The following is a 13541-nucleotide window of genomic DNA, read 5'->3' as shown; positions in this document are numbered from 1 at the left end:
CGCAGAGATGTACGGATCGCCTTGAGGCCACCTAGTAGTCTCTCGTGGCATTACCATGAAGGTCATACACATCTAATGTCATTCTTGCACCGTCTACACGTGCACAGGGCACCAAGCGTCTGCACATATGTGTAGGACATAACCTGGCAACATTGTAATAAAAGTCTCTGGCGTCATCATCCTCATGGTCATTATACTATCACTAAGAATATTTTAGAGAGGTGCCATGATAACATACAGGCATTAATCTACAGGATATATAATTTATCTTATCAGTCTTCTTGTATCAAGACCTCGCATATCAGATTTCACCATACCCCTATATATAAGAGAAAGGGGTACATGTATAAGTGTATCCCTTATTTCATATAGTACCACACAAAGCATAATCACAGAATAAGCCCAATATGTCAATATATTAGTATCGTGCAGGACCGTAACAGGTCCCTGCACGTATGAACAGAGGGCAAGGGAAGTCAGGAAATAAAGAGGAGCATGGGAAAAACTCCCAATACAACCTAACTTAAAGGGGTTGTCTCGTGGCAGCAAGTGGGGTTCAGCACTTCTGTATGGCCATATTAATGCACTTTGTAATATACATCGTGCATTAAATATGAGCCATACAGAAGTTATTCACTTACCTGCTCCGTTGCTAGCGTCCCCGTCTAATTTCGGTGTCTTCTTGCTTTTTTAGACGCGCTTGCGCAGAAGGGTCTTCTCCCTTCTGTTCGGTCCGGGCACGAGCGGCGTTCTGGCTCCGCCCCCTTCTATGTGTCATCGCATAACTCCGCCCCGTCACGTGTGCCGATTCCAGCGAATCAGGAGGCTGGAATCGGCAATGGACAGCACATAGCCCATGGTGCACCATGGGAGAAGACCCGCGGTGCATCGTGGGTGAAGATCCCGGTGGCCATCTTGGTGAAGGAAGAAGTAGGAAGAAGGAAGAAGTCGCAGAGCGGGGATTCGGGTAAGTAATATATTTATTTTTATTTTAACACATCCTATAGTTTTTTGCCTATGCAAAAAAAAAAAAAAAAACGTTTCGGCGCGAGACAACCCCTTTAATACTCATTAACCCCCTTATAGATAATTCATAGTGCACTCAGATATCAATCCCATCAGACACAAGAAGTAAAGGACTATAGTGGATATTAATCATAAAAAATTTGACAGAAACTCTAGTTCTAACATATAGTTTCACTTTATTTTTATTCATGATACACTAATGTTTACTCAGTTATTCATATTTTTCATGAAACCATTTCTCAAAAAGTAAGTATATGGCCGTCTCCAGTAATTGTTTGTAAGTTTTTATATTTCCCCTTCTGTGATGTATTTATTTTAGTGTAGGAACTCACAAAACGCAAGGAGCCTTGACGATTGGCTTGTGAGCTCATGTATTTTGGCCAAAATCCAACTAATTGCTTGCATTTATTATATATTATTCACATGCAATGCAGTCCTGGGGAAGCCCAGGGTGACAGTAACAATGTGGTTTACTTATTGAGGGGCAGGGCAACCCGGCGAACTATTATTATTAATAGGTTGCTGGTCTGCATGGTGCACTACATGTATCAGAATTGTCTGACACTTTGTATCTACTCTGTGGAGGAGTATACACCAAGCAGCTACCCTCCTCTATTTTAGGGTGTTGCGTGAGTGGCTGTTTAATCAGTGTCCTTCACAGCTGTAATTGGCTCCCTCATTTTGCAGTTTGCTACCTGCATGTTGAGGTAGTGCACATGTTTGCCCTCCTGATTGTTTGTTTTTATATTTTCCCTTCTGTGATGTATTCAATAAAATGACGTTCAAGGTGATGATTTTAAAGGATAACTGGGATTTATGGGAGCTTCTTGGACATTGAACTTCTCCAAAATGTAAGTGACAGTCCCATCTATTTGACACCCTTCTTTGGAGATTGATTTATACTGAACCCCTGGAGCGTGGGAACATTTTATTCTCTGATCGACCTATCTCTTTGCTTGTCTGGGGTGTATTCCACCTGCGGAAATTCCATAGATGTTCTCCACCCCGTGGATATCAGAAAGGACTGGGGACTTTGGTAGCAGTTCAAAACCTGAGTCTCAAGGCAAACCCGGATGATAGGTGTAACAGCCACCCCTGCGGGGAAGTGGCTTTTCATGCCAGGTGAGTCACCTCAGATTTAAAATTCTGCTTGCTTTCAATACACCATTACTTTGGGAACACTGCCCTCACTTTAAGTGATGTCAGAAGGGATGCTAAATAAAGGTTAAGACAGGAAGAAGGCATTAATGCTGAAAAGCAAGACTGAGTAGATGTGAGCACCCTGGAGCATTTACAGAGGAGGAATGGACACCAAAAGGCTCTTCATTAGGAACAGCAGGTGATGCTGTTATAACCTTAGTACTTTTTTATTATGTCTAAAAATAAAAATGTTTAGAATGATGTGCTGCATTTAACTATAAACAACATTTTTCATGGGGCAACCCCTTTAACAGGGCTTGTATTTCTAAAGGGAATACAAACAGTCCTATTTTTTTTCTATTTGTAGATAATTTGTGGATTAATATACATGACCAGGTCACCAGCAATACTTTTGCAGCCTATTCCAGTCTTATGCATCTGTATAGCACGTATACTGAAGTCTTCTCAAAATTGTTTGTATTAAGGCATGGTTCACACTAGCCAACCTTTCCTGAGAAGAACAGATTCATCAGGAACCAGGCTTTGTGTTCCTTTATTTAATGAAAAAAAACACTTCCAATCTAATCTCCATAATTGAAATACCTTTTGTCAATTAGCTCTTCATTAACAGAAGTTTGCTTATGCTTGTTTAAACAGAATGATTAAACAAGCTGTAATTCAAAACTTTCAGGACCTGTTCTAGTTTATTGAGGATGAACCTGGATTTAGAGGAGTCCTGTGTGTACACAAGGCTCCTCCATGAAGTAAGTTTTACTATCACTATCATCAAGAGATCTATAGTTTTTCTGTTCTCCAAACTGCTAAGCAATGCAGTTTTTTTCTACCTTATCCTATTGTCTTTAATTACTAAGGGTGTCCCTACACGGAACAACTATTGTCTGAATAAACACTTGAATATGGTGTGCTGTGCTGTCAGCTTGCTCACTTCATGTATCTTTCACGATCCACTGCTTGCTCAAGCGGGTTCACCTGCCCCTGGTCCTGGGCTTTAAACAACAAAAAATTCCATGCAGCGGATGCGCGTCTGGTTAGAGATGCGTATACTTGGCAGTTTTAAATATGACTAAAAAAAGGAAGATTACAAATTTTACTCTGCAAGCAAGCACGGGTTACACTTTTTCCTGCATGGAATTTTTTGTTATTGTCTGAATAGACCCTCAAAATAGTTGCTAAGATGTACAAATGGTACGAATGACTGCGTGCGTTTTTACACAGAGCAATTGTTGTTCACTTGTTCAATTTCACAATTGCTGAATTAATTGTTCGTAGTATTTATATGGGCTGACTAGTTAGGGGGTGTGAGTTTCTTTGGCAAGCGTGTATTTGAAATTTTGACCACTCCTCAGCTCATGATCATTAGCTGCTGAGTTTACTGAATGCACATAAATACAAGTGAGCAGTCTTTGAGTGAACACTCGCTTCTGTGCCTAAGGCTTCTTTCCCACGAGTGTATATTGGCAGGCCATTTTCACGGCTGGCCGATATACGCTATGTTGGGAGATATAAAATTGGTGAACGGGCACACAAATCAAACGTTTATGCCCCGTTCAGATGTCATGGGTCCCGGCGCATATGCGCCAAAGACTACCATGCCATTATCGCCCCTTATCACTCCCTCTCCATCACAGTCTCAACTTACTCCTCCTCCCCACTTGTTCTTTGCAATGGGAGGGGGTGGGTGTGGAGCTAAGCGCTGGCATCAGATCACAGCGTATGTCAGCCGGCCATGAAAATGTCCGGCTGATATACGCTTGTGGGAAAGAAATCTAAGGATCACTCGCATGTATTTGTGTGTTTTCAAGAACCAATGAGTGTTAACAGGGAAGGCAAAATTTTCAAAAAAAGTGGAAGTCAATAAGCGTTCAGTGGGAGGCTCACTGAGAGAATAAGTGGTTGCATACGCTGGACATAATATTACATGGAGTGTTTGGCACATGCTTGAACTGCAGGAAGAAAATCTTAATATAAATGTTCACTCTATTAATATTTCTGTCTGACAGCATATTGTGCCAAGAAATATGTACAAGCACACACTAGGATATACAACAAGCATTGTCTAAGGCTCGGTTCATATCTGTGTTTGAAGCTCTGTTCACAGCCTTCTTAGCAGATTGTCATTTTTGTTGGGAAAAAAGTGCAGCGGGCAGTATTGACAGTACACGGAAGATTGTAGTGACAAAAATACAGCTGATAGCTGACCCATAATGCACAATATAAAGGGAACCTGCTGGGGCTTCTAACTGTGTGGGCTGTGAACAGTACAGTATAGTGACAGATGGATTTCAGAGGTTTTCCGCTTCTAACAATTTAATTTAATGGTTTTGTAAATTTTACTTTTAAAACTTTGCAGGGATGGGCTGGGCAAGAATCTAATGAAGTTCATGTATGTTCATATATGGATGCCCCCCTCCTGCTTTCCCCTCCAGATGCTGATTAGCATGCTCTTCTGTGCACTTGCCAATTAGCATCTGATGGGAGAAGAATGCTGAAATCAGTCTGTCAATATACTGTACTGCCCACAGCCCAGGCAGCGTAGGAGACCGGACAGGTTCCCTTTAATGATGGAATGGGAAGCAGTTAATATTTAGAGATGGGCGAGCACCAAAATGCTCGGGTGCTCATTGCTCGAGTCGAACTTTCCACGATGCTCGAGGGTTCGTTTCGAGTAACGAACCCCATTGAAGTCAATGGGTGACTCGAGCATTTTTGTATATCACCCATGCTCCGCTAAGGTTTCAATTGGTGAAAATCTGCAAAACCCAAGAAAGAGATGGAAACAACACAGAATCGGATAGGGCAGGCGAGGGGCAACATGCTGGGCTGCATTTCAGGTTCCCAGGTCCCACTATTAAGCCACAATAGCGGCAAGAGTCCCCCCCCCACTAACAATTTTTACTTCGGACAAACCCTCATTAGCAAGGCACACCTTAGCTAAGCACCACACTACCTCCAACTAAGCACAAGCACTGCCTGCGGGACACACCGCTGCCTCTTCTCCTGGGTTACATGCTGCCCAACCCCCCCACACGACCCAGCGTCCACAGCGCACACCAAAGTGTCCCTGCGCAGCCTTCAGCTGCCCTCATGCCACACGCTGGCTGCATAGCCACACCACCCTCATGTCTATTTATAAGTGTGTCTGCGATCAGGAGGAACCAGAGGCACACACTGCAGAGGGTTGACAGGGCCAGGCAGCGACCCTCTTTAAAAGGGGCAGGGCGATAGCCCACAATGCTGTATAGAAGCAATGAGAAATCCAATCCTGTGCCACCTCCGTCAGGAGCTGCAAACGTGGGCATAGCAATGGGGAATCCATTTGCCACACAGTATACATTCTGTCAAGGTGTCGCATAGCTCAATCGACTGCAAGGGGAAAGCCATCTGCGCTCTACCCCCTACCCAAGTCAGTCAGTGTCTTTGTGCTAGACAGGTCAAACACTGCAATGGGAACTAAGTTTGCACCAACAGCATAGGTGGGTCCTAGATAACCCAAGACATGAACAAAAAATGGATCTGAGCGGCCAAACATGGCAGACTTGCACCGTGCCCAGGACATAGGCCTCTGCACAAACCCTCAGCAATCGCGGGCCTACAGCGGACTCCAATGCTAGCGTAGCTGTGCACGTCTCATTAGCGCTGTATTGCTCCTGTAGTTTGTCCCAATGCAGTGCCCCGGATAGTAGAGCTAACGTCAGATTAAATACAGGTGGGCTTCGGCCCACACTGCATGCCCGGTCAGACTGGGTTGTTTTATAAATAGTCACAGGCAGGTACAACTCCGCAATGGGAATTCCGTGTGCACCCACAGCAGGGGTGGCTCCCTGGAACCCACTGGCGGTACATAAACACATCCCATTTTAGTGCCCTGGACAGCAGAGCTAACGTCAGATTAAATACAAGTGGGCTTCGGCCCACACTGCATGCCCCAGTCAGACTGGGGTTTTTATAAGTAGACACAGGCAGGTACAACTCTGTGTGGACCAACAGCATGGGTGGGTCCCAGGAAGCCACCGGCGGTACATAATTAAATCCCATTGCATTGCCCTGCACAGCTGAGGTAACGTCAGATAAAATGCTGGTGGGCTTCGGCCCACACTGCATGCCCCAGTCTGACTGGGGTTATTTATAAGTCGACACAGGCAGGTACCACTCCCTAATGTGAAGTCTGTGTGGACCGACAGCATGGGTGGGTCCCAGGAAGCCACCGGCAGTACATAAATAAATCCCATTGCATTGCCCTACACAGCTGAGGTAACATCAGATTAAATACAGGTGGGCTTCAGCACACACTGCATGCCCCAGTCAGACTGGGTATTTTTATAAGTATACACAGGCAGGTACAACTCCCTAATGTGAAGTCCCTGTGGACTGACAGCATGGGTGGCTCCCTGGAACCCACCGGCGGTACATAAATATATCCCATTGCAGTGCCCTGGACATCAGAGCTAACGTCAGATAAAATGCAGGTGGGCTTCGGCCAACACTGCATGCCCCAGTCTGACTGGGTTTTTTTTATGTCGACACAGGCAGGTACAACTCCATGTGGACCAACAGCATGGGTGGGTCCCAGGAAGCCACCGGCGGTACATATATAAATCCCATTGCATTGCCCTGCCCAGCTGAGATATCGTCAGATAGAATGCAGGTGGGTTTCGGCCCACACTGCATGCCCCAGTCTGACCGGGGTTTTTAATACAGAGACACAGGCAGGTGCAAATCCCCTATGTGAAGTCCCTGTGGACCGACAGCATGGGTGGCTCCCTGGAACCCACCGGCGATACATAAATATATCCCATTGCAGTGCCCTGGACAGCAGAGCTAACGTCAAATAAAATACAGGTGGGCTTCGGCCCACACTAAATGCCCCAGTCAGACTGGGGTTCTTTATAAGTCAACACAGGCAGGTACAAATTCCCTATGTGAAGTCCCTGTGGACCGACAGCATGGGTGGGTCCCAGCAAGCCACCGGCGGTACATAAATAAAACCCATTGCATTGCCCTGCACAGCTGAGGTAACGTCAGATAAAAGACAGGTGGGCATTGGCCCACACTGCATGCTCCAGTCAGGCCGGGGTTTTTAATACATAGACACAGGCAGGTATAAATCCCTAATGTGTAGTCCCTGTGGACCAACAGCATGGGTGGCTCCCGGAACCCACCGGCGGTACATAAATATATCCCATTGAAGTGCCCTGGCCAGCAGAGCTAACGTCAGATAAAATGCAGGTGGGCTTCAGCCCACACTGCATGCCCCAGTCAGACTGGGTTTTTTTATAAGTCAACACAGGCAGGTACCACTCCCTAATGTGAAGTCCGTGTGGACCGACAGCATGGGTGGTTCCCAGGAAGCACCGGCGGTACATAAATAAATCCCATTGCATTGCCCTGCACAGCTGAGGTAACGTCAGATTAAATACAGGTGGGCTTCGGCCCCCACTGCATGCCCCAGTCAGACTGTTTTTTTTTTATAAGTATACACAGGCAGGTACCACTCCCTAATGTGAAGTCCGTGTTGACCGACAGCATGGGTGGCTCTCTGGAACCCACCGGCGGTACATAAATATATGCCATTGGAGTGCCCTGGACAGCAGAGCTAACGTCAGATTAAATACAGGTGGGCCTCGGCCCACACTGCATGCCCTGGGTAATTTTTTTTTGGGCCATGTACGTGGAACACCGCGATGGGAACACTTAGTGCACCCATAGTATGCACCGACCCCTGTAATACTCCTGTAGCTAAGGTATACGCACACCCCACTAAGAGTTATGTTGCAGAAGTCTAGGGAGACCCTATTAACACTTCTGTAGTTACAGTATTGATAGACCCCAGTTACATTTCAGCTGCAGTATAGGCAGAGCACAGTATCAGTTACATTTCAGTAGTAACGGTATCGACAGACCCCTGTAATATTTCCATAACAGCAGGATAGGCATAGCCCAGTATTAGTGGGATTTCAGTAGTAACAGTATAGACAGGTTGGCAACACCTATGTGGAAAAGCTAGTATTTTCTAAGACAAGAGAGGGGCATTTGATGGCAATAAAAAGGATACTCAAGGTACTGAAAGTTTGCACTCCTCATCTCAAGCTGGAAAATGGAAAGGCTTCAATCCTATGGTTTCCGTTGTCCATTTCATTTACAGCAGTATTGACAGACCCCAGTAACATTTCAGTTCCAGCAGTGCAGACAGACCCCAGTAACATTTCAGTAGTATCATTAGGAACAGGCCCCAGTAACATTTCAGTAGCAACAGTATAGACAGACCCTAGTAACATTTCATTTACAGCAGTATTGACAGACCCCAGTAGCATTTCAGTGGTAGTAACAGTATAGACACACCCCTTTAACATTTCCGTTGCAGCAGTGTAGGCTGAGCCCACTAACATTTCATTTGCAGCAGTAGCGACAGAGTGCAGTAACTTATCAGTTGTAGTAACAGTATAGACAGACCCCAGTAACATTAACGTAGAAGCAGTATGGACAAAGCAGCAGATTCACAATTCCCTTGCAGCAGTGTAGGGAGAGTACAGCATTGGTAACATTACAGTAGTAGCAGTATAGTCAGACCCCAGTAACATTAACGTAGAAGCAGTATGGAAAAAGCAGCAGATTCACAATTCCCTTGCAGCAGTGTAGGGAGAGTACAGCATTTGTTACATTTCAGTAGTAGCAGTATAGTCAGACCCCAGTAACATTAACGTAGAAGCAGTATGGACAAAGCAGCAGATTCACAATTCCCATGCAGCAGTGCAGGGAGAGTACAGCATTGGTAACATTACAGTAGTAGCAGTATAGTCAGACCCCAGTAACATTAACGTAGAAGCAGTATGGACAAAGCAGCAGATTCACAATTCCCTTGCAGCAGTGTAGAGAGAGTACAGCATTTGCTACATTTCAGTAGTAGCAGTATAGTCAGACCCCAGTAACATTAACGTAGAAGCAGTATGGGCAAAGCAGCAGAAAAACATTTCCCTGGCAGCAGTGTAGGGAGAGCATAGTATTTGTAACATTTCAGTAGTAGCAGTATAGACAGGCCCCAGTAACCTTTACATAGAAGCAGTATGGGCAAAGCAGCAGAAAAACATTTCCCTTGCAGCAGTGTAGCGAGAGTACAGCATTTGTAACACTTCAGTAGTAGCAGTATAGACAGGCCCCAGTAACATTAACGTAGAAGCAGTATGGGCAAAGCAGCAGAAAAACTTTTCCCTGGCAGCAGTGTAGAGAGAGCACAGCATTTGTAACATTTCAGTAGTAGCAGTATAGACAGGCCCCAGTAACATTAACGTAGAAGCAGTATGGGCAAAGCAGCAGAAAAACATTTTCCTTGCAGCAGTGTAGGGAGAGTACAGCATTTGTAACATTTCAGTAGTAGCAGTATAGACAGGCCCCAGTAACATTTACGTAGAAGCAGTATGGACAAAGCAGCAGATTCACATTTTCCTTTGCAGCAGTGTAGGGAGAGCACAGCATTTGTAACACTTCAGTAGTAGCAGTATAGACAGGCCCCAGTAACATTTACGTAGAAGCAGTATGGGCAAAGCAGCAGAAAAATATTTCCCCTTTCAGCAGTGTAGGGAGAGCTTTGTATTTGTAATATTTCAGTAGTAGCAGTATAGACAGGCCCCAATAACATTAACATAGAAGCAGTATGGGCAAAGCAGCCGGAAAACATTTCTCTTGCAGCAGTGTAGGGAGAGTACAGCATTTGTAACACTTCAGTAGTAGCAGTATAGGCAGGCCCCAGTAACATTAAGGTAGAAGCAGTATGGGCAAAGCAGCAGATTAACATTTCCCTTGCAGCAGTGTAGGGAGAGCACAGCATTTGTAACATTTCAGTAGTAGCAGTATAGACAGGCCCCAGTAACATTAATGTAGAAGCAGTATGGGCAAAGCAGCAGAAAAACATTTTCCTGGCAGCAGTGTAAGGAGAGTACAGCATTTGTAACATTTCAGTAGTAGCAGTATAGACAGGCCCCAGTAACATTAACGTAGAAGCAGTATGGGCAAAGCAGCAGAAAAACATTTCCCTGGCAGCAGTGTTGGGAGAGCATAGTATTTGTAACATTTCAGTAGTAGCAGTATAGTCAGACCCCAGTAACATTAACCTAGAAGCAGTATGGACAAAGCAGCAGAAAAACATTTTCCTTGCAGCAGTGTAGGGAGAGTACAGCATTTGTAATATTTCAGTAGTAGCAGTATAGACAGGCCCCAATAACATTAACATAGAAGCAGTATGGGCAAAGCAGCCGAAAAACATTTCTCTTGCAGCAGTGTAGGGAGAGTACAGCATTTGTAACACTTCAGTAGTAGCAGTATAGGCAGGCCCCAGTAACATTAAGGTAGAAGCAGTATGGGCAAAGCAGCAGATTAACATTTCCCATGCAGCAGTGTAGGGAGAGCACAGCATTTGTAACATTTCAGTAGTAGCAGTATAGACAGGCCCCAGTAACATTAATGTAGAAGCAGTATGGGCAAAGCAGCAGAAAAACATTTTCCTGGCAGCAGTGTAAGGAGAGTACAGCATTTGTAACATTTCAGTAGTAGCAGTATAGACAGGCCCCAGTAACATTAACGTAGATGCAGTATGGGCAAAGCAGCAGAAAAACATTTCCCTGGCAGCAGTGTTGGGAGAGCATAGTATTTGTAACATTTCAGTAGTAGCAGTATAGACAGGCCCCAGTAACATTTACGTAGAAGCAGTATGGGCAAAGCAGCCGAAAAACATTTCTCTTGCAGCAGTGTAGTGAGAGTACAGCATTTGTAATACTTCAGTAGTAGCAGTATAGACAGGCCCTAGTAACATTAACGTAGAAGCAGTATGGGCAAAGCAGCAGATTCACATTTCCCTTGCAGTAGTGTAGGGAGAGCACAGAATTTGTAACATTTCAGTAGTAGCAGTATAGACAGGCCCCAGTAACATTAACGTAGAAGCAGTATGGGCTAAGCAGCAGAAAAACATTCTCCTGGCAGCAGTGTAGGGAGAGTACAGCATTTGTAACATTTCAGTAGTAGCAGTATAGACAGGCCCCAGTAACATTAACGTAGAAGCAGTATGGGCAAAGCAGCAGAAAAACATTTTCCTGGCAGCAGTGTAAGGAGAGTACAGCATTTGTAACATTTCAGTAGTAGCAGTATAGACAGGCCCCAGTAACATTAACGTAGAAGCAGTATGGGCAAAGCAGCAGAAAAACATTTCCCTGGCAGCAGTGTTGGGAGAGCATAGTATTTGTAACATTTCAGTAGTAGCAGTATAGACAGGCCCCAGTAACATTTACGTAGAAGCAGTATGGGCAAAGCAGCCGAAAAACATTTCTCTTGCAGCAGTGTAGTGAGAGTACAGCATTTGTAATACTTCAGTAGTAGCAGTATAGACAGGCCCTAGTAACATTAACGTAGAAGCAGTATGGGCAAAGCAGCAGATTCACATTTCCCTTGCAGTAGTGTAGGGAGAGCACAGAATTTGTAACATTTCAGTAGTAGCAGTATAGACAGGCCCCAGTAACATTAACGTAGAAGCAGTATGGGCAAAGCAGCAGAAAAAACATTTTCCTGACAGCAGTGTAGGGAGAGTACAGCATTTGTAACATTTCAGTAGTAGCAGTATAGACAGGCCCCAGTAACATTAACGTAGAAGCAGTATGGGCAAAGCAGCAGAAAAACATTTCCCTGGCAGCAGTGTAGGGAGAGCATAGTATTTGTAACATTTCAGTAGTAGCAGTATAGTCAGACCCCAGTAACATTAACCTAGAAGCAGTATGGACAAAGCAGCAGAAAAACATTTTCCTTGCAGCAGTGTAGGGAGAGTACAGCATTTGTAATATTTCAGTAGTAGCAGTATAGACAGGCCCCAATAACATTAACATAGAAGCAGTATGGGCAAAGCAGCCGAAAAACATTTCTCTTGCAGCAGTGTAGGGAGAGTACAGCATTTGTAACACTTCAGTAGTAGCAGTATAGGCAGGCCCCAGTAACATTAACGTAGAAGCAGTATGGGCAAAGCAGCAGAAAAACATTTCCCTGGCAGCAGTGTTGGGAGAGCATAGTATTTGTAACATTTCAGTAGTAGCAGTATAGACAGGCCCCAGTAACATTTACGTAGAAGCAGTATGGGCAAAGCAGCCGAAAACATTTCTCTTGCAGCAGTGTAGTGAGAGTACAGCATTTGTAATACTTCAGTAGTAGCAGTATAGACAGGCCCTAGTAACATTAACGTAGAAGCAGTATGGGCAAAGCAGCAGATTCACATTTCCCTTGCAGTAGTGTAGGGAGAGCACAGAATTTGTAACATTTCAGTAGTAGCAGTATAGACAGGCCCCAGTAACATTAACGTAGAAGCAGTATGGGCAAAGCAGCAGAAAAACATTTTCCTGGCAGCAGTGTAGGGAGAGTACAGCATTTGTAACATTTCAGTAGTAGCAGTATAGACAGGCCCCAGTAACATTAACGTAGAAGCAGTATGGGCAAAGCAGCAGAAAAAACATTTTCCTGACAGCAGTGTAGGGAGAGCATAGTATTTGTAACATTTCCGTAGTAGCAGTATAGACAGGCCCCAGTAACATTAACGTAGAAGCAGTATGGGCAAAGCAGCAGAAAAACATTTCCCTGGCAGCAGTGTAGGGAGAGCATAGTATTTGTAACATTTCAGTAGTAGCAGTATAGTCAGACCCCAGTAACATTAACCTAGAAGCAGTATGGACAAAGCAGCAGATTCACATTTTCCTTGCAGCAGTGTAGGGAGAGCACTGCATTTGTAACATGTCAGTAGTAGCAGTATAGACAGGCCCCAGTAACATTTACGTAGAAGCAGTATGGGCAAAGCAGCAGAAAAATGTTTCCCTGGCAGCAGTGTAGGGAGAGCTTTGTATTTGTAATATTTCAGTAGTAGCAGTATAGACAGGCCCCAATAACATTAACATAGAAGCAGTATGGGCAAAGCAGCAGAAAAACATTTCTCTGTCAGCAGTGTAGGGAGAGTACATCATTTGTAACACTTCAGTAGTAGTAGTAGTATAGACAGGCCCCAGTAACATTAACATAGAAGCAGTATGGGCAAAGCAGCAGAAAAACATTTCCCTTGCAGCAGTGTAGGGAGAGCTTAGTATTTGTAACATTTCAGTAGTAGCAGTATAGTCAGACCCCAGTAACATTTACAGTATGTTAGCAGTATGGGCAGAGCCCACTATTAGTTACATTTCTGTTATAGCAGTATAGACATGCCCCACTAACATTTCCGTTGAAGCAGTATGGGCAGAGCCCAGTATTAGTAAAATTACAGTAGTAACAGTATACACAAACCAAGGTAACATTTCAGGAGCAGAAGTATCGGCAGACCGAAGTTACATTTCTGTTGCTGA

The sequence above is a fragment of the Eleutherodactylus coqui genome, chromosome 3, assembly GCF_035609145.1.
Source record: "Eleutherodactylus coqui strain aEleCoq1 chromosome 3, aEleCoq1.hap1, whole genome shotgun sequence".
NCBI classification, from domain to species: Eukaryota; Metazoa; Chordata; class Amphibia; order Anura; family Eleutherodactylidae; genus Eleutherodactylus; species Eleutherodactylus coqui.
Note: the sequence above shows the minus strand (reverse complement) of the source record.